Genomic DNA, 27,319 nt, shown 5'->3' with positions numbered 1-27,319 from the left:
ACAAACAGGTTGCCTTGGCACATTTTCATAAACTTTTGACCTTCAGGGTATATAGTTTTCTGACGAGTTCGTTGCAAATGAACCAACATTTACAGAAGAAACAAACAGGTTGCCTTGGCACATTTTCATAAACTTTTGACCTTCAGGGTATATAGTTTTCTGACGAGTTCGTTGCAAATGAACCAACATTTCCAGGAGGTCTCCTAAAATGTGACTTATCTGATGACCAGCTTGATTTATTATTGTACCTTAACGAATCTGGTTGATTAAACTCCTTTTCAGGTTGTTGTAAAGACGTTACAGGATCGCAAGCAATGTTTGATTCTTTATCAATAAATTTCGCAAATTCAACAAAGGGAGGGAATGTCATTCTCTCAATTCTCCAGTCATGGACAATATGTGCCCATCGTGATACTAAATAATCAGGAAGTTTCTTAAGTAATTTCTTATTTTCCCTATCATCGTTCAAAACACAAAAACTTCTAGTAGTCCGCATCGCCACTTCACACTGACGCAAAAAATTAGAAAATTTCCGCAAACCTATTCCACCTCTGTAATGAATTTTAGGCCAAGCATCAAGTTTATCGCGAAACGCATTGGCAATGACAAATGAATTACCAAATCTATCATCAAGAAGTTTCTTGGCTTCATCGTACGCATCTTCTGTAGACAACAGGAAATAATTCTCAACGCACTCTCTCGCAGATCCACTTAAATAACGCTTAAGATAATACATTCGTTCGGAAACAGGAATGTCTTTCTGGTCTATCAAAGTTTGAAACGTGCTTTTCCAACTTGGGTATTTTAACGGGTCTCCAGAGAATGTACCAGGCTCAGGAGGGGGTAAACGACTGAAACTTGCATGTTCCGCAAAAACTTGTGCTACTCTGACTAACGGAACATCTTCATTAGTTGACCTTTTAGGAATGTAATAATCTTGCATTGTTGACATAACAGGATTCGGTTGTTGACTTGAATAAACTGTTGAACAGGTTTCTTGAGAACGCAACGCATAAGGGTTAATTTGAGGTGTTGAAGGGGTATAAAGGGGATGAGACACAGAATGACTAAGTGCAACGCTACAGGATGACGCAAACGCAGAATTATTAACTCCTGTATCGTAAACTCTCGCAAACGCAAAGTTATTACCTTCAACACAAGTTACAGGTGAACAATTATTCTTGTCAGTATCTCTATCTAACGCAGGCGCACGGTTTGTAAGTTCAATATCGCTGGAGGTCGCACGCACAAAGTCATGTTGAGCTTCGCAGACAGGTGTTGACGCAAAAGTAGTAGGTCTGTTATCGCAATTTGTCGCAGTGGTAGCATTTGGAGTTACAGGTAGATTTGATGAGTTATTCGATTTGACCGGTTCACATAATCTTGAACGTATTCAGTTTTATCTGCAGACAATGCAGAATCAATGGCACGGCTTGTTCTATCATCCTCTTGTTCTATTTTCGCAATAGCATCTAACTTGGCTTCCGCAATTTCAATATCTCTTATTGTTTCTAAACGATTTAATTCTAATTGTTTCTGTGAAAGGACATCAATAAATTTCAACTTCGACTTTAATGCAGCAGCCTCTGCAGCAAGATCAATCTTCTTTGAAAAACGTGACGAACTTGACGCACAACTTTTTGTCCTATACGAAGATTGGATGTGTGATCTTCTACTTGAATGACTTGACTCCATCGCAAAAATCCTTTCTGTACCGCAATATACGCAAATTAGGAGAAACAGCAACAAGTTTACACACAGGGCTAGATTCAAAGAGTTCGCAAAATAAATAGGCTTATACATTGGCCTACGCACGCAAATGTTTTACAATAAAATGTTCGCACAAAAAATACCATCACTCGCAAAGATGTGAATAAAGTTTTCACTGTAACAGCACACCTCGTTACGCAGGCAGCCAAACACAAATGAACAGAGGTGTGATGCTCTGCGCAGTCTTCTGGGATTAAGTCGCAAGCTTTTTACTAAATGTGTACCAGAATAATCAACAAATTCAACATACAAGTTTTAGGGTTCAATATGAATTCTCTTTATATCATCATTAAGTTGACAGACAATTCTAAGTTGATTATATGATGAATATCAAGTTGAATATACACACACATACACATATGTGAAAACTGAAATAACAAAAGTTAACAGAATTACTAAACGGTACTAATTGATATACGATAATAACTATAGCACAACGTACAAACTACGTAATATTGTTAGCTAGGAAACGGCGTTTGACAGTGCCTGCATGACAGCTAATACAATACACAAGATTTTAAACCCAAAACGCAATTATACATATAAAATAAGAATACTGACATATACTTAGTTATGTGATGGACATATTAACTGATAATACAACCAAAAATATATGTTTATAACACAATACCTTTTTGACTTCACCCCTTTCCGCAACGCACAAATTTGGCTGCCATGCTTGATCCCAGACGAAAGACCACGATTTATAGGAGTAACTAATAAAGTACACATACAAATTCGAACCAAATATTTATAATCATAATTTGATTAACTGAATAATTATGTACGTATTTAATATTTACTCTAATATATAGAATACACTAATAAACATATCTATACTTCGGATATACCCACATAACAATATGATGTTAATTTTACATTACATTTACGTAAAAATGGTCAGTCAGTTTACCATCATTTTGCTCATCTTTTTAACGATAATTTTACGTCAGGAAATGACGTTAATCTAACGTAAACTTTACGTCATTTTTACGTTATATTTACGTCATTTTCTGACGTAAATCTAACGTAAACTTTACGTCATTTTCTGACGTAAATCTAACGTAAAATTTGCGTAAAGTTTACGTCATTTTCGTTAGATTTACGTCAGAAAATGACGTAAACTTTACGTTAGATTTACGTCAGAAAATGATGTAAATATAACATAAAAATGACGTAAACTTTACGCTAGATTAACGTCATTTCCTGACGTTAAATTGTCGTTAAAAGGATGAGCAAAATGATGGATATCTAACCGACCATTATAACGTAAATCTAACATTAAATTAACATCATTTACGGATGCAATTCTAATGTCAAATTTTGATGAGCATTAAAACCTTCAAAATTATTCATTATTCGCCGCAGTAAATGGGAAGTACATTCAACCAATAATCAAATTTTCCTGACCCGTGGGTGAGGCTAAAAGTTGAGTGGTCCAACGTGTGCGCTTTAGATCATAAGGTCTGTCATTGAGTCAAGTGGTTTCTTTCCACACCCAACTTGAACATGGGTTTTCTCTGGGTCCTCCTACTACTAAAGATTCCTGGTGCGGATGAATTATTCAACTTGAATTGAATCACTTAGTCCCAAAGGACAGTTTATGTCTATTGGATGTTTTACCCCACTGCTCTCTATCTACCCATAACCAGTCAGAATTCTAAATGTATTGCACAGAAAAGTTAAAAATCTAGCAGAATTATATGACAAAATATACTACAAGTATGTATACATATACTTTATTTAAAAGACAAAAATATAATGTTATAAAATACAAAATACACATTTAAATATTAACAGTTTTTATCCACAGCTGTTTGAGAAATGAAGACGGGCATATGCCACACAGTGTGCAGAGCTATGGCGTACTCTTATATAAAATTCCAACTGCCAAGGGATCTTTCACACACACACACTTGAGTATACACTGTACCTTGGTTTTTTTTGTCCCTTCCGTATGACTAGTCAGCCATCCATGTCAGGTCCTCTGTCCGGCATCACTGACAAGGGAAAATGTTCAAGAAAAAGGTCTACATTAGCGCTATGAAAGTGTTGATATGCATATAAGAAAGAAAAAACTGGGATATTGACCAAATTGGGCCAAAACCTATAGCCTCTATCTTATTTGCTCAAGGTATTGATGGAATAGGAGTTAACTTTGGAATGTGTGAAATGAAATGGGGTTTAATGTCCTATTCCGACAGGGCTAATGACATGGAAATATGCTATACAGTGTCCTATTATGGAATTTTATCCAGACAGCGGCGCTAAAGCCTACTCTTATATCGAATTCAAACTGCCAAGGGATCTTTCACGTGCGAACCAATGTGTGCACAGGACCTCGGTCATTCGTACCTTCCAAACGACTAGACAGCTGTCCCTCCTTGTCAGGCCCTCTGTCCTGCACCTCTGACAAGGGGAGGAAACCAAGTCTGGAAATCACGAAGAATTTTCTCGGCCGACACTGGAATGGAATGTTGTGGAATACTGAATATTGATAGGTTTCGTCCTCTCATGATTCCAGTGTGTAACACAAATTTGAAAAAGATCAATTAAGAATAAAGACAGCATCTATTGCATTTGAAAAAAGGAGAATTAACCAAGGAAGGCAAAGTCCTGAAAAGCTGTATATTGATAATGCTTGTCCTCTCACAATCGGAATGATTCACATTTCACACCCAGTGTACGGACAAACAGGGCCAAAATTGATATGTGGGTGTATAAACAAAGATATATACTACACCAATATTACATGTGTTGCAGAATTGGTTTAACACATTTCAAATATAATTGTAACACGGATATTTGCAATGGTTGATCCATGACAAAAGATTTGAAATATTTTGAAGAGACGCAAAAGGTTACGCCATACAGTGTGCTATGAGGGAAATTTTGCCCAGGCAGCAGTGCTATGGCCTACTCTTGTATCGAATTCCAACTGCCAATGTGTACACTGGACCTTGTTTTTTTTTTCCCATCCAAACGACTAGACAGCTGTCCTCGTCAGGCCCTCCGTCCTGCATCACTGACAATGAGAAACCACACCGGAAAATCAGGATGAACTTTCTCGGCCAATGCAGGGATCGAACACCCGACCTCAAGGCTAGCGAGTCAGCGTCTTACCCACTTAGCCACATGATCCCCCCTTGGCCTATGTATATGTAGAGATGAATTTTGAGCTACCTTTATATCTTTCTATTTTTAAAACCTGCGACAAGTATATTTATATCAAGGATGTAACCCTCTATCAGTTAACCCGTCACAGATTGGTTGCATTGGTTCAAAATATTCGTTTCATATCATACCTGACCTTCAAATCCAGGAATTGTAGCCACAACGGGGATCACGTTGGTTAAGTCCGTAAGACACTGGCTATCTAGTCTGGAGGTCGGGTGTTCGATCCTTGCATTGGCCGAGAAAGTTACTCCAGATTTTCCAGCGTGGTTCTCCCTTGTCAGTGATGCAGGACAGAGGGCTAGACAAGACAGCTATCTAGTCATTAGAATGGGACAAAAAAATGAGGTCCCATGTACACATTGGCGTGCACGTACAAGAGCCCTTGAAATTAGAATTCGATATAAGAGAAGGCCGTAGTGCCACTGTCCGGGCAAAATTTCCCACATAGCACACTGTATGGCGTATGCCCATCTTCATTAGCCCAGTTCAGAGCAAAACAGTAGGACGTTAAACTTTCATTTCACTAGCCACAGCTCTGTTTTCTTTCACCAAAGGGGGGGGGGGTGGATGGCTGAATGGTTAGCGTGCGCGCGCTGTATCATAAAGTCTGTCATTGAGTTGACTGGCGCGGTTTCGAATCCCCGGTTGTACGTGGCAAGGAGTAGGGTCGCCTGTCCAACCTCGTGGGTTTTCTCCGGGTCGTCCGGTTTCCTCCCCCTGCTAAAGACCCCTACGCGCAAGCGAATTATGTAAATGAAAAATTAAACCATGTTAGTCCCGAAATGACCTAGTTTGTGTCCAGTGGACAGTAAACCCCATTTCTCTCTCTCTCACCAAAGGGGGGGATCAAGTGGCTAAGTGGGTAAGACGCTGGCTCGCTAGCCTGGAGGTCGGGTGTTTGATCCCTGTATTGGCCGAGAAAGTTCATCCTGATTTTCCGGCGTGGTTTCCCTTGTCAGTGATGCAGGACAGAGGGACTGACAAGGACAGCTGTCTAGTCGTTATGGGACAAAAAAACGGGGTCCCGTGTAGACATTGGCGTACACGTAAAAGATCCCTTGGCAGTTGGAATTCGATATAAGAGTAGGCCGCTGCCCAGGCAAAATTTCCCTCATAGCACACTGTATGGCATATGCTCGTCTTCATTAGCCCAGGTTAGGAGCAGAACAGTAGGACGTTAAACCCCATTTCATTTCATTTCTTTCACCAAAGACCACATAAATACTTCATTTAGCACTTGTCATTTGAAACAGTTATAGCATAAGTCGATGTTGAGTATAAGTCAAATTGCCAAATTTTACATTTTTCCGACCTACATCCATAATTAAGTAGAGGCGGTATATAAGACTAATGTTTATCCTAGTCTAATACCGTGCCGGTGTACCCCGAAGAAAAGTTGGGCCATATAAATAATGAGGGTCTGGGACAGTTGTCAATAACACTTGCATTTATAAACAAACATGAATAGTGATGACGAATTAGGATTCAATAAAAAAAACAACATAGATATGGCCCATGAAGAGAGAAATTTTACAATAAAAAAAATTAAGAGTGTTGGATATTGAACTGACAATGCAATCAAATGGATTTTCGGAAATGGCATTCTTATATAAATTTCATGGGCGTCAACATCTTGTTTTAGGACTAGTTACCTCCCTTAGACTTTGTTTATGATAATGTAAAAGACCGGATAATCTAGCCTATGACCGATTATTCTCAAATGTTGACAACGCAACCACCAGATATTCGTAGAATATAGAATATTTTTTTCTAGATGATAGAGACTAATAATATGCCAATATTGAAATGTGTGCATAAATATGGTATATACTTAACTACACCAATATTATACCTATGTCATAGAATTTGTTACACACATTAAAAATATAATCTTAATAGAGATCTTTGCTATGGTTGATCTATCAGTAAAAATTGGAAGATTTGTAAGGAACGCAAAAGGTTATTGTTTACTGGCTGCAGCAGGGAGCAATAACAGGAACACAGATGATTTTCAACTCACTGATACAACTCAGTTTAAATTTTAAGCCAAAGAGCTGTTATATAATACTGTGACAGGATATCTGCTCTAAACTAACTAGTCATCAAAGAATTGACTGTCAAAAGTTCAGACAGAAAGTATTTTAGGCCTACAATGCTTGTAAAGCTTTGGCCTACATTCTGATGATATTTGTGCTACCATAGATACATATATATTTATATCATTACATTATGTGACAAGTAGTAGTGTTTGGCAAGTAGTAGTGTTGTCTAACTTTCATTATAAAGCCCATATAAATCTTTTTAGAACTTCTTTGTCATTACTGCCACCACGGGTGCTCAAATATACATGTAGGATCTGTAAAAAAAAAAATAAATAAATAAAAAGCAACTTTATACTCCCCAAAAAAACGATATTGGGTTAAACGGCCTACTGTTCAGCTCCAACTGGGCTGACAGCCAACCTACTGTGGATCTGTAATGAAATGGGGTTCAACATCATACTGTGCGGCTCAAACTGGGCTAAAGAAGTTGGACAAATGCTTGAAAGTGTGCTATGATGAAAATTTTGACTGGACCGTGTGTACAAAAGAGCTTGGTTTTTTGTCCTATCCGAACAACTGTACATTAGCCCTTACCAGCCCCTCTGTCTTGCACCAGTTAAAAGAGGAACCATGCCAGAAAATCCTGATGAACTTTCTTGGCCACCACAAGAATAAATAAGCAGGGGAGTAGGACTGAAACCTTTATGTACAAGTATGTACGGGCAAACTTGTTATTTAATGTTATATCATATAAATAGGCCTATGTATATAAGCTTAAAGTCTTGATTATCCATTTTTCAATTAAATTAAATCATTAACATTAACCGCCAGTGTTTGAATATGTGAACATCTCGAGCACCCGATGGCATTGAGACTTGATTATAGACTTAGCAAGTTAATACATTAAAATGTCTTATAAAAAAATTTAACATTTACAGTCTCAAGAAATACCTACTTAACCTACGTACAATATATAGATTTAGCTCTTGCATTATGCATTATTAAATTTGCAAAAATATCAGTACAATAACAACAAAAAAACCCAACCTGAAACACCCATAAAAATGTTTAGAAAATACTACATGTACTTATATTATAATTAGCACAGCCTGAATTTTAACAGTCTACATCATTAATAAATTCGTTATGTGTTTGATAATTTTTGGATCCAGATTTTTTAAAAACAATTTTGGAACCAGTATTACTTTCGATAACTTAAAGCAATGTTGATTTTGTTTATGAATAGTATGGTTTACGGACAATGTAACTGCATCGTGTTAAAAACAAATACTGACTGTCTGATATACAAAGTTGCGTGCAAACTTTTTCCACGGCCAGATTATTTTTTTATGAACATTAGATCTATCGGTATACTGTCAACGGAAGTTCGCATAAAAAGTGCACTTACCTTCAACTTTACTTTGCTGAATCCAAAATCGTGTGTGTATGTGTGGAATAGCTTTATTTAACTTTAAATCACGGCATCATTTCTTCTTTGGGAAAAATAATAAGCTATGCCGCCATTTTAAATCCCAGAATTCCGTACGTTCCGGTCAAACGAACAAACAAAAAATATTTAATAAATAATTGAAGCAATTTTGATAAATAACAACAATAACCGTAACCTATAAAAAAAATATTGTAATGTGAATAGAAATAATATGATATAAACCGATTTAAACACAATCATCAACCGTGAACAGATCGTGACCTTGACCTTGCCCGAGACGATAAAAATATATTTGTACATCTACATGTATTTAGGTCTAAAAATGGCGACTGTTCGTTTGAAAGGCCTGTAATATTTCTGATAATGAATCTATTCATATTATTTGTTTGTATACGCTCTACCATATTTTATATGAGGTTACATGATTACGTTATATTAAAAGAATAATCAAATCGGGTAATTTTAATTTATATTTACTGGTGAAAGGATCATTAATTTTATATTTACTGATGCAAGGTACTATATTTAATAAATTTAATTATAAAAACACTTCATGCATAGTCGGCCTAGGTGTGGACTACTCCTAACATTTGGACAGTGATAACCTTTTAGTAGAGAACAACTTTGCTTTATGAAACAGTTTCCGACAATCAATCATTATTTGTTTTGTCAAATATTTGGGTATCAAAATTGAGAGAGAGAGAAATGGGGTTTAACGTTCACTTGACTCGATGATACAACAAAAAACACAATTACTATTTTAATTAAAGCGACATTTCGTTGAGGGTTCTCTCAACGTTTTCAAGTAAATGATGCTCAATAGTCAATGGGTGCACTCGTCCGCTTGCCAGCCTATCTTTTATAGTCCCATTGGTGCAGAAAAGTAGGAAAATTAAATAAAATTAAATGAGATTAAACATCCTACTGTTTTGCTCTGAGTGAGCTAATGAAGACAGGCATACACTATATACAGTGTACTATGACGGAAACTTTGCACGGATAGCGGCACTATGGCCTACTCTGATATTGAATTACAACTGTCGGAGTGTCTTTTACGTGTATGCCAATATGTACACGAGGACTTGATTTTTCGTATGACCCGAACAACTATACCTTATCCCTTGCCAGATCCTCCGCCCTGCCACAGTCCATAGAAAATTTCCGTCATAGCACTCTGCATTGCGTATGACTATCTTCAATAGTCCGATTGGTTCAGAAAAGTATAAAAATGAATTTTAAATGGGGTTTGAACATCCTACTATTTTGTTCCAAGTGGGCTAATGAAGAAGGGCATATGCTATAATGGTTAAAATGTTGTGATTTCGGGTTAAAATGCCGTGATGTTGGGTTATCGCCTTACGAAGGGTGATATCAGTCACCATATCTACTGGGTTTCTTTAATACTCATATTTATAGTATTTTATAGAGTCAGACTAGTGGACTAGTGAATGCACGGATTAGTGCACCCACAGACTAGTGAACCCGCAGACTAGTAATTGGTAATGATGGAAAAGTGTGTAAAGACATGTTTTACAGGTTGGCGTGCACTTAGAACTATTGGTAATGACTATATGTGGAAATGCTGCTCTCCAGGCAAAATGTCTTTCCTAGCACTTCTTCATTAGTAAGTGCGGTAATGCTGCTGTCCAGGCAAAATTTCTGTCATAGCACATCTTCATTACTAATTTTGATAAAGCCATGGTGGCTAAGTGCGTAAGATGCTGGCTCGGTAATCCGGAGGGCACGTGTTCGATCCCTGCATTGGTGGAGAAAGTTCATCAGGATTTTCCGACATGGTTTCCCCTTTTCAGAGGTGCAGGAACAAGGACAGTAGTCTAGTCACTCAGATGGGACAAAAAACCGAGGTACCATGTATACATTGGCTTGCACGAAAAGATCCCTTGGCAGTTGGATTCGATATTAGTAGGCAAAATTTCCCTCATAGCACATTGTATGGTATGTACCTGTCTTCATTAGCCCAGTCGGAGCAGAACAGTAGGACAATAAACCGATTTCATCAGGACAAACCTACATGAGGAAAAACCTACATTTCACAAACTTAGTAATTAGTAACGGGGGGTTGGATGGCTGAATGGTTAGCGTGCGGGCGCTGTATCATAAAGTCTGTCATTGAGTTGACTGGCGTGGTTTCGAATCCCCGGTTGTACGTGACAAGGAGTAGGGTCGCCTGTCCAACCTCCGGTTTTCTCCCACTGCTAAAGACCCCTACGCGCAAGCGAATTATGTAAATAAAAATTAAACCATATGTTAGTCCCGAAATGACCTAGTTTGTGTCGAGTAGACGTTAAACCCCATTTCTCTCTCTCTCTCTCTAGTAATTAGTAACACACTGGCTAGCAAATGAGGGGTTCTGCTCCTAAACTGAGCTAATGAAGATGAGCATACGCCATACAGTATGCTATGAAGGAAATTTTGCCCAGGCAGCGGCGCTATGGCCTACTCTTATATCAAGTTCCAACTACCAAGGGATCTTTCATGTGCACTCCTGTGTGTACACGTGACCTCAGTTTTTCATCCCTGACGAGACAGCTGTTCTTGTCAGGCCCTCCGTCCTGTATCACTGACAAGGGGAAAACACGCAGAAAAATCTGGATGAACTTTCTCAGCCAATGCAGGGATCGAACACCCGACCTCCAGGCTAGCGAGTCAGCGTCTTACCCACTTAGCCAACGTGATCCCCATGTTGGTCGAGAAAGTTCCCTTTGTTAGTAGTGGTGTAGGACAGAGGACCTCAAAAAAACAGTGTCTAGTCCATCACGTGGGTGTGCACGTAAAAGAACCCTTGACATTTGGAATTTGAAGTGAGAGTAGATCATTCATTCATTCGTTTTCTCTTTGTGTGTCACCTAGAGACCGCAACTATTAAAGGAGCTAGATCTCTATTCTTGGGCACTTAGAAATGGATACAAAATGTAATGAAATGAAATGGGGTTTAACGTCCAACTGTTCTGCTCCGAACTGGGCTAATGAAGATGGCCATACACCATACAGTGTGTTATGAGGGAAATTTTGCCCCGACAGTGGCACTACGGCCTACTCTTATATCGAATTCCAACTGTCAAGGGATCTTTTACATGCATGCCAATGTGTACACAGGACCTCGTTTTTTTTTATCCCATCTGAACAACTAGACAGCTGTCCTTGTCAGGCTCTCCGTCCTGCATCACTGACAAGGGGAAACCACGCCGGAAATCTGGATGAACTTTCTCGGCCAATGCAGGGATCGAACACCCGACCTCCAGGCTAGCGAGCCAGGGTCTTACCCATTTTAATGACTAGACAGCTGTCTTGTCAGGCCCTTAATTGTTAGTATCATGACATTAAACTGACATTTAGTTTACGTTTTACAACTAATATCAGGTTTATGTTAGAAAACTAACGTTAGATTTATGTTAGAAAACTAAAGTTAGATTTATGTTATAAAATTAACATTAGATTTACGTTAGAAAACTAACGTTAAATTAACGGTTAAAATTATGACATAAAACTAACATTACATTAACGTTAGAAAACTAACATTATATTAACGTTAGAAAACTAACGTTAGATTTACGTCAGAAAACTAACGTTAGATTTACGTCAGAAAACTAACGTTAGATTTACGTCAGAAAACTAACCATAAACTAACGGTTAGAAACCTGATGTAAAATTTACGTTAGATTAACGTTAGAATTATAACCAATAATACATATATAATTATTATGTCTGAATTCCGACTATATATCAATTGTTAGAATGTGCACACACTTGTAATGTTATTTAATCAAGAAGTATTCAAAGGGAAAAAAATTGGTTAGTAATCCGTCATAAAGTTTACGTTACATTTACGTCATTTTCTGACGTAAAAGTAACCATAACCATTATGACGTAAAAGTAACGTAAATTTAACCAAAGAATTTTACCATTATTGGACGCTAACCAAAATCTAACCATAATGACGTAAACTTTACGTAAATCTAACCATCAATGTTAACTGGGTAATTAGGAAACTATAGAATGTAAACAATTGATGCTCCCATACGGTCTATACCTGACTATGCATTCATTCAATCGCAACACTACGGCAAGACGACAATTGTTACATTTCCATTCACATGTAATCTGGTAACATGTTGTTGACACATACAACCAGCTATGTTTTGGTTCTGTGACTCTCTTTATGTGTCAACCCGTCAATTATTCACCAAGTTGATTTAAGTACAATCAATTTGCGTTTTAAATAGACTCATACCATAGCTAATATACTGACATTAGAGAACAATTTGTAAAGATGCAAATATTGTTTAAACCATCTCATATCTCTATTCCTTGTCTATAAATTTAAAAACAATGTCGCAACAACGATATTACTATATGACCCAACTCAGCCATAAACCTTTAGCACCAAGAGATTGAAATAATTGATGACTAAATCAAACCATGATCCTCTGAACATAAAAACATTGAAAAAGTGGATGACCCCACTTAACCATAGACATCCAAAGAAAATGAAATGAAATGGGGTTAACGTCCTACATCCAACCGGAACCGATCGCCCCAGATGACATTTATACCAACCTCGTAGAGATGGGGTTTGACGTCCACTCGATACAGACTATGTCATTTCGCAACTATCATACGGTATTATTTTATTTCAATAATTCGCTTGCGCGTAGGGGTCTTTAGTAGTGAGAGGAAACCGGAGGACACGGAGAAACCTCACGAGGTTCAACCCTACTCCTTGTCAGTACAACCGGGAAATCCAAACCACGCCAGATGACTCAATGACAGGCCTTATGATACAGCCCCCCCCCCTCGTTATTTGACTATAAATCTATTTATTTCTCTTTTGTTTTTCAAGATGTTCTTCGATTGGAGTCACTAAAAGAATCTGAAATGAGAGAAGAATTTTCGTGTCAAATTTCATCACTCAAAGGTTGGTAATATTTTCCAATTGGCGTTTAGCTTATATCAGGGCAACATTGTCCAGTAAATCATTAAACTGTGGTTAGCTTATAACATCGTCTAGTAAACCGTGGATTTAAGGTTAGATTATATCAAGATAAGGCAGCTGTAACGATGGTGAGACAACATTATCCAGTAAGATTTATTTAATGTCGCTAGCTGTAACGATTGTTAGACAACATTATCCAGTAAGATTTATTTACTGTCGCTAGCTGTAACGATAGCTAGACAACATTGTCCAGTACGATTTATATATTGTCGTTAGCTGTAACGATAGTTAGACAACATTATCCAGTAAGCTTTATTTATTGTCGTTAGCTGTAACGATGGTTAGGCAACATTATCCAGTAAGATTATTTATTTATTGTCGATAGCTGTAACGATGGTTAGGCAACATTATCCAGTAAGATTATTTATTTATTGTCATTAGCTGTAACGATGGTTAGACAACATTATCCAGTAAGATTTATTTATTGTATTGTCGCTAGCTGTAACGATGGTTAGGCAACATTATCCAGTAAGATTTATTTATTGTATTGTCGATAGCTGTAACGATGGTTAGACAGGATTGCCCAGTCTAATCCCAAACCTTTTTAGTAGCTTCATTTTGTGCTACAATATCAACATCTTTGTTTTTACAATTGCGAATATATAAGAAAGTTTATTAGTGGCCTCCTCCATTGTAACAAATGAAATATTATAATTTGAAATATTACAGAGAGTTTATTGTAATTTGAAATATTACAGAGAGTTTATTGTAATTTGAAATATTACAGAGAGTTTATTGAGTGAGATGGAGGATGAAAAGAAAACTAGACATTCCCTGGAAACTAAACTAACAGGTAAGTCTTCTTTGATTGGCATTTAGTAATTGAACATATTAACACAAGGTGTACAATTTTATGGACACACAATTTCTGAGTTGAATACTAAGCAACGTTTCGAGGGGGATACTCTCGTCTTTATCGCTTTTACTGAGTTTAATACTAAGCGACGTTTCGAAGAGGATACCCCCGTCTTTATCGTTTGCTTGATAAAGATGAGAGTATCCTCGTCGAAACGTCGCTTAGTATTAAACTCAGTAATTGTGTATCCATAAAATTGTACCTTGTGTTAACAGGTAACTCTTATAATTTTACATCGTTAAGAGTCTCTTTTCTCACCTTACACCATGGGTATAATGATCAGTACTTTTGGCCGGTCTAATTTCTCAACATTACACATTGACCATATGACGATTTCATTGCGAGTTCAATATCCAACACTCTAAAATATGTCTCTTCATGGGCCATATCTATGTATTTTTTAAATTAATCCTAATCCGTCGTCACGATTCATGTCTGTTTATATTAATGCAAGAATTATGGGATTTATTGCGCGAAAGGGGGCAACTCTTACTTGACTTGGCCAAAAATACTGGATAATCAACCACATAAAAAAACAAATTCCCGATTACGCATGGGCAATGGAATTTTTTCGTCAAATATTGACAACATTCCCAGACCCTCCGTACGTTGAAGACTAGGAGGTTCTGGGTGACCGAGACTATAATGACGAACGCCATGGACCGGACTAGTTTCTCCACCTTACTTGACGTTAAACCTTGAAGATAATGACCAGCTTCATCTCGCATCAGAAGTCAATAATACGAGCGCCCTCTGACCCATGACGTCAGTCATTCGATTAATCGATCAGCCTCGGTGTTTCAAGTGGGTATTCGAAAATACAACTTGCTTCGCTGCAAATGTCTACGCACAGTTCCGCGTTCCAGTCGACAAAATCTTAACTCAACAGATCATTTGCTTGGCTTATCAACCAGAACGCGGGTTATTTAACAACTCGTTCAGATCCTAGTGTACTGAAGACAAGTGCAACTAAATTTTGAACTAATAAAAAGGAAAGGAAACGGGATCTGTATTTTAACACAGCAATCTGACCTTACCATGTCGTACGTATAGGCCTATATATGCATACACCATGTCGTACCAAGGCTGAAGTGTCGCTGACCGAGTATCATCATAGCTCACTGTTATGCTTCATTAGCCCGATCACAGCAGGACGTTAAACCCCATTTCATTTCACTTTTTTTATTTTCTTATTTCAGAGGCTACTCAGGTGTTGGCTAGATTATCCAGTGGGAATTCAACTCAAGGGATATAACTCTTCTTTTCCCACTCTAAAAGTGTGAAGATATAATTTCTCGTTAGTCGAGAGCCAGAATAAACAACCATTAATTTAAAAATATATTAAAACTTTCGAGAAAATAGATTTATGGCTAAAACATAATATCTTACAAGATTTGAATCAGAAACAACTCTATTCCATTTCAAATGTAAAAATACCGCCATTAATTAGAGTTGCCTGTATAGTGATCACTTGGTGAATGGCGAAGTGTAAAACGTGTAATTACAGATGAATATTATAACATGTGCCAAAGGCAAAGTGGACCTTTACGTTGCATCTGGAATATGCAGAATAATTGTGAACTTGCGATGTGAAGAATGGTCCACATCTTCAATAGAAGGCTCAACCTCGCTTTAACTCTGTACATCTTATGAAGCCTAGCATATGTCGCGTAATACCTTGCATATTTCGTCACTAATTTCGATTGGTTACTTACCTAGCTGGGGGCCTCTCAGATTCCTCGATAGACATTATCATTGTGAATACCAAGTCTCATGCTTTCCAGCTAAAATGTCTACCTGTGATAATCGAGTTGCAAAGTTCAAGGTTCGTTCAATGTCAAGGTGTTCATGGAGGTCGCCATGTTTGATTTGAGTGTGTTTGTGTAACGACCTTTGATTGCACAACTCCTTTTTTCACGTGTCTGCGCTAAAGGGAGATAAAGTACCTATAATTTAAGTTCAGCAATTTCAGACTAATGTAGCGGTCGTTGCTTCAGAACATAAGTAAGGCACTGGCTCGCTAACCAGTAGGTTGGAAAAGAACGTTCCTTGTCAGTGGGACAGCGCGGCGCCCCCACCCCACCCCCGTACACATTTTCGTGCGTCTAAAAGACCTTGACATTTCGAATTCTAAATAAGAGTAGGCCGCAATGCCTCTGTCCAGGCAAAATTTTCCCCACAGAACACTGCATGGCGTATGTTCGTCTTCATTAGCCCAATCGGTGCAGAACAATAGGACGTTAAATCCCATTTATTTCATATGTCTGTCTTGGTTTACCCAGTCACTGCAGAAAATTAGGACGTTAAACTCCATTTCATTTCATTTCCACTTAGTTCACTACGTAAACATTATACGCGAACAACCAGACATATGGTTACCATATACAATGAATGGACGAGTCGAAGAACGCAGACTGAAACACCCGAGACTAATTTTCCTGTTCAGTAAATATGTGTTGTAGTGGATTTGGTATTACGTTGTGTCGAAATGCTTTGACTGACTATATAGGACTTCCTCTTAGTCTTACACTTTACGGAATAATATTAACAATTTTCTCGTACCAAAACGTCTTGACTGGCTATATAGGACTGTCTCTCCCTCTTCACGAAATAATAACAACATTCTTGTAACGAACTGTCTTGACTGACTATATGGGACTTGTGTCGAGTGTCTGTTAAAGTTGCAATTTCATATTTTTAAAATTTATTAAAATAAAGCCTTAAAATAGATGGTATCTATAAACAGTCCTTCCTTGTTAAAGAATAATCCTATTAATCATATAATTCACTATTGCCAGTTGAGAAATTGGCAAAAATATCATTTTCAACTTCAAATGCAAACGTTTGAAGAAAGCTACTCCATGGTGGAGAATAGAAAACAAGGGAGGTAACTGCGAGGTAATTGTGTTATTATTTCCGGTTTAAATGAGTTTTAAGTGTGAGAATGAAACCTATGATCGTATAATAGTGAGTTGACAATCTATTGAGCGAAAGACATAGAAATAATTATGTAATTATGTAACTTTAAACCTATCCCCCGGATTTCCGTCAACTGCTAAAGACCCTAACGCGCAAGCTGGTTAATGAAATAAAATTAAACCTTATATTATTAGTTCCGGAATGAGCTAGTCTCTTGCAATAACGTTTTGAAACAGATCGGGATTTATGGTTGTATAAACTTTCTCGCCCAACACCGGAATCGAACACAGGACCCCATGTTACCGAGCTAACGCCTTACTCACTGAGCCACCGTGTCTACCCGACCATAATCTTAACGGTTTGTGTGTTTAATGCAGTCGTTTTGTAATATTATCACATTCATTTTTGACAAATTGCCATTAAAATGTTCTTAATAATGTTTTATTTGATAATTTTATGGTTTCATGAACTGTTGTAGTTTTTCTGTATATATATTGATCTCATAATTCTTGTATAAGCTTGATAACGTTGTGAGAATACTCTTCGAAACGTCGCCCAAATAAATTAAGTAGCTGTTTTTCCATAAGTATATGTTTTTGTGTATTGACGTTAAATCCATACGGGTATTTACAAAATGTCCACCCTATAGTTCTGCTGCAACTAGGCAAATAAACACGGTATTTCATCCGCGCAATAATTTTATAATTTATATCAGTTATAACGACGTTAAATCCGGACGGTATTTACAAAATGTCCATCCTATAGTTCTGCTCCGACTGGGCTAATAAACACAGCCTTACAGTTCATCCGCGCAATAGTTTATATTCCAAAGGAGCATGGACCCGATAGAGGCTACCAGGTTTCTTTTAAATATTTGACGTGACGTATTGGGGTCATGAGAATACGAACCTTATCGAAATTCAGTGTTCCACAGCCTTCCGTTCAAGAATCCCTGTCCCCCTTTGTGACAACCTTATGAACACGAAGGTGTCAAATTTAAGTCTGTTGACGAACCCTGTTGATATTTACCATGACGCAACCATGAAATGTTCAATCGGTTATGTTCGGTGAATAACGTAATGGTATTGGTTATTCGAAGCAGGTTCTTCACGACAACACTGATTTAACTTTATATGATACTTTTATTTTTCATCCAAACATATAATGTACAAGACTCCTTAGTTAATGGCTATTTTAGTTGGCTTGTCTTGAGTGAGCATTGGTGCCAAGTTAAGGCGCTCCAACTTACACGGCCGTGTTTCTAGTTCTAGTTCTAACTCTGAGTCCTGTTTCACGAAATTTTAACTAAAGATAAAATCCAAATTTTAGTAGATACTTTAATTTTGATTGGCTAAGCACTGAAATCAATCTAATATTATCCAATCAAATTACTAAAATTTGGATTTTATCTTAGTTAAAATTTCGTGAAACAGGCCCCTGGTCTTAACTAATTTTCTATGTGTACTCTAGAACTCGGTTTTTCATCCCATCCTAACGACTATACGCTGTCCCTTGCCATATCCTCTGTCCTAAACCACTGGTAAGGGGAAGCCACGCCTGGAAATCCTAAATGACCCTTCTCGGCCAATGCAGGGTCCTCGAGATTAGCGAGCCAACGTCTTACTGAGCTACCGTGGCTCCAGGTTGAAGTGAACCAATATTGAATTTTTGATCGTGTTTTCAATGTAGAAAATTACAGGCCCGTAGCTAGCACAAAAATGTTTGGGGGGGGGGGGGGGCAGGGCTTCTGGGGGGGGGGGGGGGCGCCGATGTACCTACACTAGACGGTCCAAGGGGAACTACAGCGTGGACGCGCCTCTAGGATCTCGGGTGCTCTCCCTCCGGAAAATTTTGGAAAATAGGGCTTGTACCTGAAGAGAGTAACTATGAAAATGATGGAAAATTTCAATTTTGAGGCTGAATTTACGATAATGGCGTATTATGATATTTTGATATGAACATCATCAAAATTTGGAGGGAGGCATACGAATTCATTAGTGGGCGCCTGGTCGCCACGCAAATTATATCATGAGCGCCCATGATCTCGCTGTGGGTGGCCCACCAATCTCAGTATTATGGACCCCCCTCCGGGATGAGGCACCCCAACAATCATGCCGTTTTAGGCGCCCCACTGAACAAGTCGTGTGAGCCCAACCAATCCCAATCGGCATTATGCATTATGTGAGGTCCGACAATCATATATCGTCATTATAGACCCCCCCCCCCCCTCCGGGATAAAGCACCCACACATCACGCCATTTTGGGTGCCCAATCAAGCAAGTTGTGGTGTTCATCATGTGATTCATTGTGAGACGCCTGAAATATATAACATGTTTGGCGAGGCGCCCATAAAACCCGAGTGACAGTGGTTGATATCGATACGTTGGTCGTTGGCATTGCGTCCAATGGAAAGGGTGCCTTCGACCCCCCCCCCCCCGCTAGCTATGGGCCAGAATGTTACAATAAATATTGAGCCCTATGATGTGAATGTCCATCGAGCCATCCATGGGATTCAATGGTTAAAGTCTCATATTACATTATTATATGCGTTGTGACCCATTTGTGTCAATTTCTAGGTCCCAAATATTAGCGATTTAGCCCTTTTATAGTTAATGTCCATAATACATGCTTACGCAATGTCTATAAATAGACTGGGTTTCCATGCTTACACAATGTCTATAAATAGACTGGGTTTCCCAGGCACATACATTGTGAAGTGTTGAATGAGATTGTCACAACATTTATTTATTCTATTTTATATACGTGAAGGATATATGAGACTATAAATACCTTATATATATATATATATATATATGTTTTTTCCAATACGTCCACATTGTGCAAGAGATGGATAGTGAACAAGCTAAACAGAAAAGCGATTGTTCATACAATTAGGGACCATAATCCAGTTACTGTAGTTAATCCTGGAACAGCAGCAGATAAGAAAGTTGTTTTTATTACTAAATAATAACAAGCATGTCTAACGCAGTAAGTACAACTACGTCATATTTTTTTAAACAAGCGGTCGCCATGCAAGATACGTCCACATTTTGCAAGAGATGGATAGTGAACAAGCTAAACAGAAAAGCGATTGTTCATACAATTAGGGACCATAATCCAGGAAGCGTGGGTCAGATATACGCGAATATCGAAAGAAACTGATATCCTTGGGATATAGAAATATATTTTAAGTTTCATCAAAAGCGGATAAAAATTGTGACCTCTTGGGTGTCCACAAGCTAAAACGTGATTTTTCATACAATCAGGCGCCATAATCCATGAAATCACGTTCCGATAATGACAATTTCGAAAGTAAACGAGATCTTTGGGAGATAGACCTATATTTCAAGTTTCGTAAAAATCGGATAAACATTGTGACCTGTAGGGTGTCCACGATATCCGGACGGACAGGGGGACGACAATATACTTCTGTGGGTAGAGGCGTAGCAGTGAAATATATATTGGGGGTTTCGGCAAATAAAATGTTGACAATCTGTGACGCCGGAGGCACGGGGCTGCACAGCAGCCGATTTAGCGCCATAGGGAGGGTGTGAGAGGGTCACCCTACCACGGGGACGGGCACCTCCATAAAAAATTTAAAGTTTCAGTCTTCTGTAAACACTGTTTTGGCATATTTTACGGGGTTAAACTAAAACATCACACCAACATATTGGGATATGTACAGGTTTTATACAGATAGAATCTTAACTAATCCCAATAATTGTTATAAATAAATAGGAGTTAGGGCCTACTATGTAATTTTATTATATTTTATTTATGTTTTTCCAAGACCCCGAAAAACAATTGATTTTGTCCACAGCAAGATGAAGAATTAATTAGAAGACACCGAAAGATTCCCTAAACAACAGATCTAGGGAACGGTTTGACTATTTTGTCTTGTAACATTTTGAGGAATCAGACTGGCTAACAAGTCTATCGTGTATACGTGGGTTCACTATCAGGTATTTCTGAAAATAAGCATTCATGTTGAATCTTCGCACGTAAGAAAATTCGTCCATATGCTCACATAAGTAGATCTACATCTACACTAGATAAAAAACCTCATCTGTCAACCTTCCGTGTTTCGAGATAAGAGACGGTGCTATATAGTTCCATCTGGCAAACACCTACGGGGATCACATCGGGCCTCAGTAAGCAAAATTTTTCATCATGTTATTCATGTTATTCATAACATTTCGGCCACATTCAACTACAATTAAGTATATTATCCTACCTGATACAGGTACAACTCATTTTTTTTTTTTTTTTTTTTTGAAAACGGAATCGATAATAGCCTTACTCTCCGGTATTTTAAATTTGACATCTTTGACGCCATGAAGGCGCTATGTCGTGTAGAACAGCCAATCAAAATATTAAAGCGAAAATTTCATATTTTCTAAGAAAGTCAAAACATAATTATTTCTCTATGTCTTTTGCTCCAAAGTCAACTTACTATACGATCATAGGTATCATTCTCACACTTAAAAAATCATTCATCCGGAAATAATAACACAATTACCTCCCTTGTTTTTCAATCCCCCCCCCCCCCAATTTGAAGTTGGAAATGATATTTTTGCCAATTTCTCAACTGGCAATAGTGAATTATAGGATTAATAGGATTATTCTTTAACAAGGTAGGACTATTTATAGATACCATCTATTATAAGGCTTTATTTTAATAAACTTTAATACACTTTAAAAATATGAAATTATCGTTTTAACCTAATATGCGTTGCGCAGGAATATTACACCATACTTATGAATCTCCGCATCAATCTTGATAAAAAACAACGATTGATTTATTAATCTATTGTCAATATTTGCAAAGTTGTTTCACTACGGTGGGATGCGTATTTTAATAAGTTCTAATAGTATAAAATTAACTTATTTTCAAGATGTTACATGTATTAATAATGAAATTAAGTTTGCCAGGTGAAACTAAAGGCACCCGATCGTGTCTCAACGTTTTTAGCTACGTTCTCGTAGCTAGATCTATAAACATGTGCAAATCTCACCGTGTGAATCGGAATTAAAGTAGCTAAGTCTCTAACCCAATATCATCCCAAATCTTCGACAATGAAAACACGAATTATTTGTCAATTTAAATCAACATTGGTGTTGTGATCTTTGCGGGCAAAACATGGGCTTCTGATATCCAATATTAAAGACAAAATAAACATTTTACGATTGGTACACGAATCGTGTATCATAATGCGTTTCAGCGCAATTTGTAACAAGCAACTCGAAGAACGAGGTTAGACACATTCCACAAGTCATGTCAAACGGTGACCCCATATTCTTATCTGGAGAGCATGCGCAATAAATACTATCGGTGGAAACTCGAATAACCAGACGCTAGAAATTTGCACTCGCTTGAGACTGCTGGCTTATTTCACCGAGCATAACTGATTTGAAATTGGAGTAAAACGGAAACGATTGAATGTAAATCACTTTATTTACATTCATATTACATTATTATATACGTTGCAACCCATTTGTTTCAAATTGTAGGTCCCAAATATTAGCGATTTAGCTCCTTTAAGATCTGATGAATATATGGAAGAAGCTGTGGCCGAGACTAAATGATATCCACAAGTATGGTCTGTATTTATTTTCTATTCCAGATATCGAATATTATCTTCAATAACACGTATAATGTCCATAACCATGGTGATTGTCATGCTGTACAGTTCGGAAAATCAAACCTCATCCGGGAAGCAAGGAGCCATTCCGAAGATGAAGATGACGACCTCAGATCTCAAATTGAAGATCTAAAATATGAAATGAACCGGAGACTTGAAGAAAGAGATGAAATGAAAACTCAACTAAAGGACTTGACTTTGAAGTTGGAGAGACAAGATAAAGAAATGGCCGAATTAAAAGACAGGGTTGCTCACGTTGAAAGATGGAAGAGGGGAGTAGAACATTTAGAAGTTAAGAAAACTAATAGAAATTATAACAGAAAGGAAAGTAATGAGATTACTCTTCTGATAACACGATCCGAGAGGTAAGTAAATATTAATGATAGTTTTGAATGGTTTTATCCTTTAACATAATTATCAAATGGCGTGGTTTCGATTCCCCCGTTGTTGCAATAACACGCGCGAGTGTACTGTGGGTCAGGGACCGAGGATGGCGTTATCGCCGCCATCTTGGAATTGTGACGCTATATCACAATCGATGCGCAATAGACAAGGAATAAACATGCCAGGTTTCATGTGGACCATACTTGAATTGATGGAACATTAGAGAGAGGGACCAGTTCATATCGGGACTAACATATAGTTCAATTTTATTTAAATAATTCGCTTGTGCGAGGGGTCTTTAACTGTGGGAGGAACACGGAGGACCCTACTCCTTGTCACGTAGAGATCTTTAGCTGTGGGATGAAAACGGAGGACACCGAGAAAGCCTACGAGGTTGGACAGGCGAGTTCACTCCCCTTGTCAAGTACACGCGTGGAATCGAAACCACACCACTTGACCCAATGACAGACCTTATGATCTAACGTACACGTGTTTAAACACTGGGCCACCTACCCCTCCCCACCCAAGCTTAGTACTGTAGAGCTTAGGCTGCAGTCCCTGGTCCAAAACGTTATTTTATCCCGTAGCTAATATTCACAGATGTATAATTCAAGGTACTTGAATATTAAAAAACATTATGCAAGAGCTAAATCTGATTATTGCAAGTCTTAATTTAGGCTTCAGATGTTATAGAAATTATAAATTAGATCTTTATTTAAACAACAAGCCCAAAATCAACTCTGTTGACCCACGGATGGCTCGGCTACAGCTCGGATTTAAATAGGATTTCACTAATTGATTAAATCAGATAAGGGGTAACCTGATGAAAATACGTCAGTTAGATCGAGGCTAAATGATAGAGTGTACTTAGCGAGGCCGCTGTAAAGCATTTCCGTATGCCATTGAAAACTTTACTTGATAATCGAGATATGTAGGTGGAGTTAACGCCTGTCAATCAAACGTTCAGTGAAGGTGAAGACACATTTCGCTACCATTTCTAGGCAAATATTACAACGATGATAACTATGTTCAGAATAAAGTAATTTGACTGAATTTTTCAATATATTCTTCTTTCATCATCTACGTTTGAACTGTTATAGCAAGAATGGCCAACTCTCTATTAAAATCTCCCATAATGTATCTTTAAGCAATCTGATCAAAATACAGATCTATATTTCATTTTGTTTATTAATACTTTCGATGGCTTACACTACATGAAGATCTGAACAGTTGATTAACCAATCAGCATTGATATTACTAGTGGATTACCCACAGTTTCGTGCAAAACACGCCAAAACGCTTGCCGTAACAGACTGTTTTATTGCCCAATAGCTCACATCATTCAGAACACGATAATGATAACAACTCTTCCAGATCCTAGTGTAGTAAAGACAAGTAAAACGAAATTTTGAACTATAAAAACGAAACGAAATAGGTTCTGTGTTTTAACCAGATTGCTGAATAATACACTGGCTAGACTAGACAAGCAATGTGATAGGATTGTTCCTATTGAGTCCTACGATCTGGTACGTGCAGATACGTTCGGATACATTTCGATACGATCAACACAATTGCGACGACCGACCACAATGTATTATGATAAGACCTGATAGGATCACCACAATTACTCCACGATTAAAACAACAATTTTAATCGAAGCGCCAATCGTGATGGGGGGGGGGGGGGTACCTAGCATTAATAATATCCAATACCCGTGTTTCTAGGGGTGACCAAATCAGATTATTTATGAAGAATTTACCTGTATTTACCTGTATTTACAGCTGGCCACGTGACAAGGATACTATAACTGTGAGTAAGAAAGTTGGTGTTAATGATTTAACCAAGTTGATACAAGAAAAGAATGGTGTGGAGATTAATCATATTGTTATAGCGGAAGATAATGGCGGGATGCTCATCTACAGCAGCCGTCTTAACAAGAAGAACGGTGATCGTAGTCTCGAACAACTTGGTGTTGTAGATCAGGACAATGTTTTGTATTGTTGTAAAACAAGGGTCGAGTCTACTACAAAACTGTAAAAAAAAAACCAATGGGTGGGGTGTGTGTGGATGTGGGGGTGGCGGCTAGTGGTCTAGAGTGTGTGCGCTTCGTGCTCGAACTGGTCGGTCACCTCTGACTTCCGGTCGTGGTTTGGATCCCCGGTGTGAGCGTATGTGACTTGGAAACAGCGGCGACTTCTCAATCTCATGGGTTTATTCCCAGTGTTACGCTTTCCAACCACAGGACAGACCCCTGCACCTGCGCTAATACAATAACTTGTCTGCGATATTACCCTCGGTGGAAGCGGACGTTAAACACTAGAAGTCCTATTAATCACTGACAAGAGGGTTTATTGGTCAATAACGTCCAGAGTAGTACATAAGGTGACCGACAAATACAAAATGCATTTTCTACTTACCATATCTAATTTTAAAAGATTTCATAGATTGTGTAGAATATGCATAATCTATAATATATCTTTCCTGGTCGGTCACATTTGGCAAAACTTTGTGCTCTAAATCAACGATGGTTTATTTCCTTGTCCGTACCACTCCCCCCACCCCAACCATTCTACATGTTGCTCAAAATAGTATTGTAAAGAGAGTTTGCATGTAATATTCTAGCCGTAGAGTTTTTATGGTTCTATTTGACTTGTTCTCTGTTATGTGAAGAAGATTATATTTGAAACTAGCTCTTGTGGTTCATCAAGGATGACCATATAGTTTCTCATCAAGGATGACCATACTGCTGTTCTTCAAGGATGACCATATAGTTGTTCATCAAGGATGAACATACTGTTGCTCATCAAGGATGACCATACTGCTGTTCATCAAGGGTGACCATATAGTTGCTCATCAAGGGTGACTATATAGTTTCAATAATAGTAGAAATGGAAGTACGGACTGTATATATCTAGTTGATATTTGTATAATTATTGATCGATTCAATACTCACAATGATATATAATAAAAGATGAAAAGGTGTGGTTCTATTTTCGTTATTCCGAAGAAATGAATTGAAATGAAATGGGGTTTAACGCCCTACTGTTCTGCTTCGAACAGGGCTAATGAAGATGGGCATACGCCATACTGTGTAATATGAGGTAAATTTTGCCCGGGCAGCGGCACTACGGCCTACTCTTATATCGAATTCCAACTGTCAAGAGATCTTTTACGTGCACGCCAATATGTACAATGGATCTCGGTTTTCGTCCAATCCGAACGACTAGACAGCTGTCCCTGTCAAGCCCTCTGTCCTTCATCACTGATAAGGGGAAACAACGCCGGAAAATCTGGACGAACTTTCTCGGCCAATGCAGGGATCGAACAACCGACCTCCAGGCTAGCGAGCCAGCGTCTTACCCACTTAGACACCCCCCCCCCCCCCGCCGTTGTTCAGAAGGGAAAATTCATATGAATAAAGCTGCTACTATATTTAAACGGAGAGAAATGGCGCCACAGCCAAACCATTCTTACTGAGGTAATATCGACAGAAGTTATCCACAAAGATATTCTCCGAAACTAAATCTATAGAAATTCCAGTCTCATCTGTTAGCTTCCTCTTCCTCTCATGTAAAGATTCAGTTAAAGGGCTGACAGTTCTCGTTACAAAATAGATAATGAAACGGGAATATGGTCATTCGGTGTGTGTATGTGTGTGTGTGTGGGATGGGGGTGGGTGGGGTGGCCGAATGGTTAGCATAAGGTCTGCCATTGAGTCAACTGGCGTGGGTTTTCTCCGGGTCCTCCGGTTTCTTCCCTCTGCTGAAGACCCCTGCGGACAATTCTATTATTGAAATGGAATTGAACCATGTGATAGTCCCGAAATAGCCTAGGTTGTGTCGAGTGTACATTAAACCCCATTTCTCTCTCTCTTTCTTAGTCATTCTCAATTCCGCAATGCGTATAAATTGTTGTTCTTAGCGTTTAACGTCCGCTTCCACCGAAGGTGATATCGCAGACAAGTTCATTTTAATGATCTTAGCGCACGCGCAGGGGTCTTTGCTGTGGGAGGAAACCGGAGTACCCGGAGTAAACCCACGAGGTTGAGAAGGCGTCCCTATCTCC

At 38.3% G+C, this 27,319-nt stretch overlaps 1 long non-coding RNA gene across 1 annotated transcript; it reads left to right on the top strand.

Moving 5' to 3' along the window:
• Positions 1-20,073: 20,073 nt before the first annotated feature.
• On the top strand, positions 20,074-25,697 carry LOC126817131 (uncharacterized). Its single transcript, XR_007678802.2, has 3 exons — positions 20,074-20,216; positions 22,853-23,235; positions 25,036-25,697. It is a non-coding gene; the product is annotated as an uncharacterized LOC126817131 (long non-coding RNA).
• Positions 25,698-27,319: the final 1,622 nt, after the last annotated feature.

Source organism: Patella vulgata, chromosome 4 (genome assembly GCF_932274485.2).
Source record: "Patella vulgata chromosome 4, xgPatVulg1.2, whole genome shotgun sequence".
NCBI classification, from domain to species: domain Eukaryota; kingdom Metazoa; phylum Mollusca; class Gastropoda; family Patellidae; genus Patella; species Patella vulgata.
The sequence above is the reverse complement of the archived record's forward strand: the minus strand, read 5'-3'. Positions and strand labels throughout refer to the sequence as shown.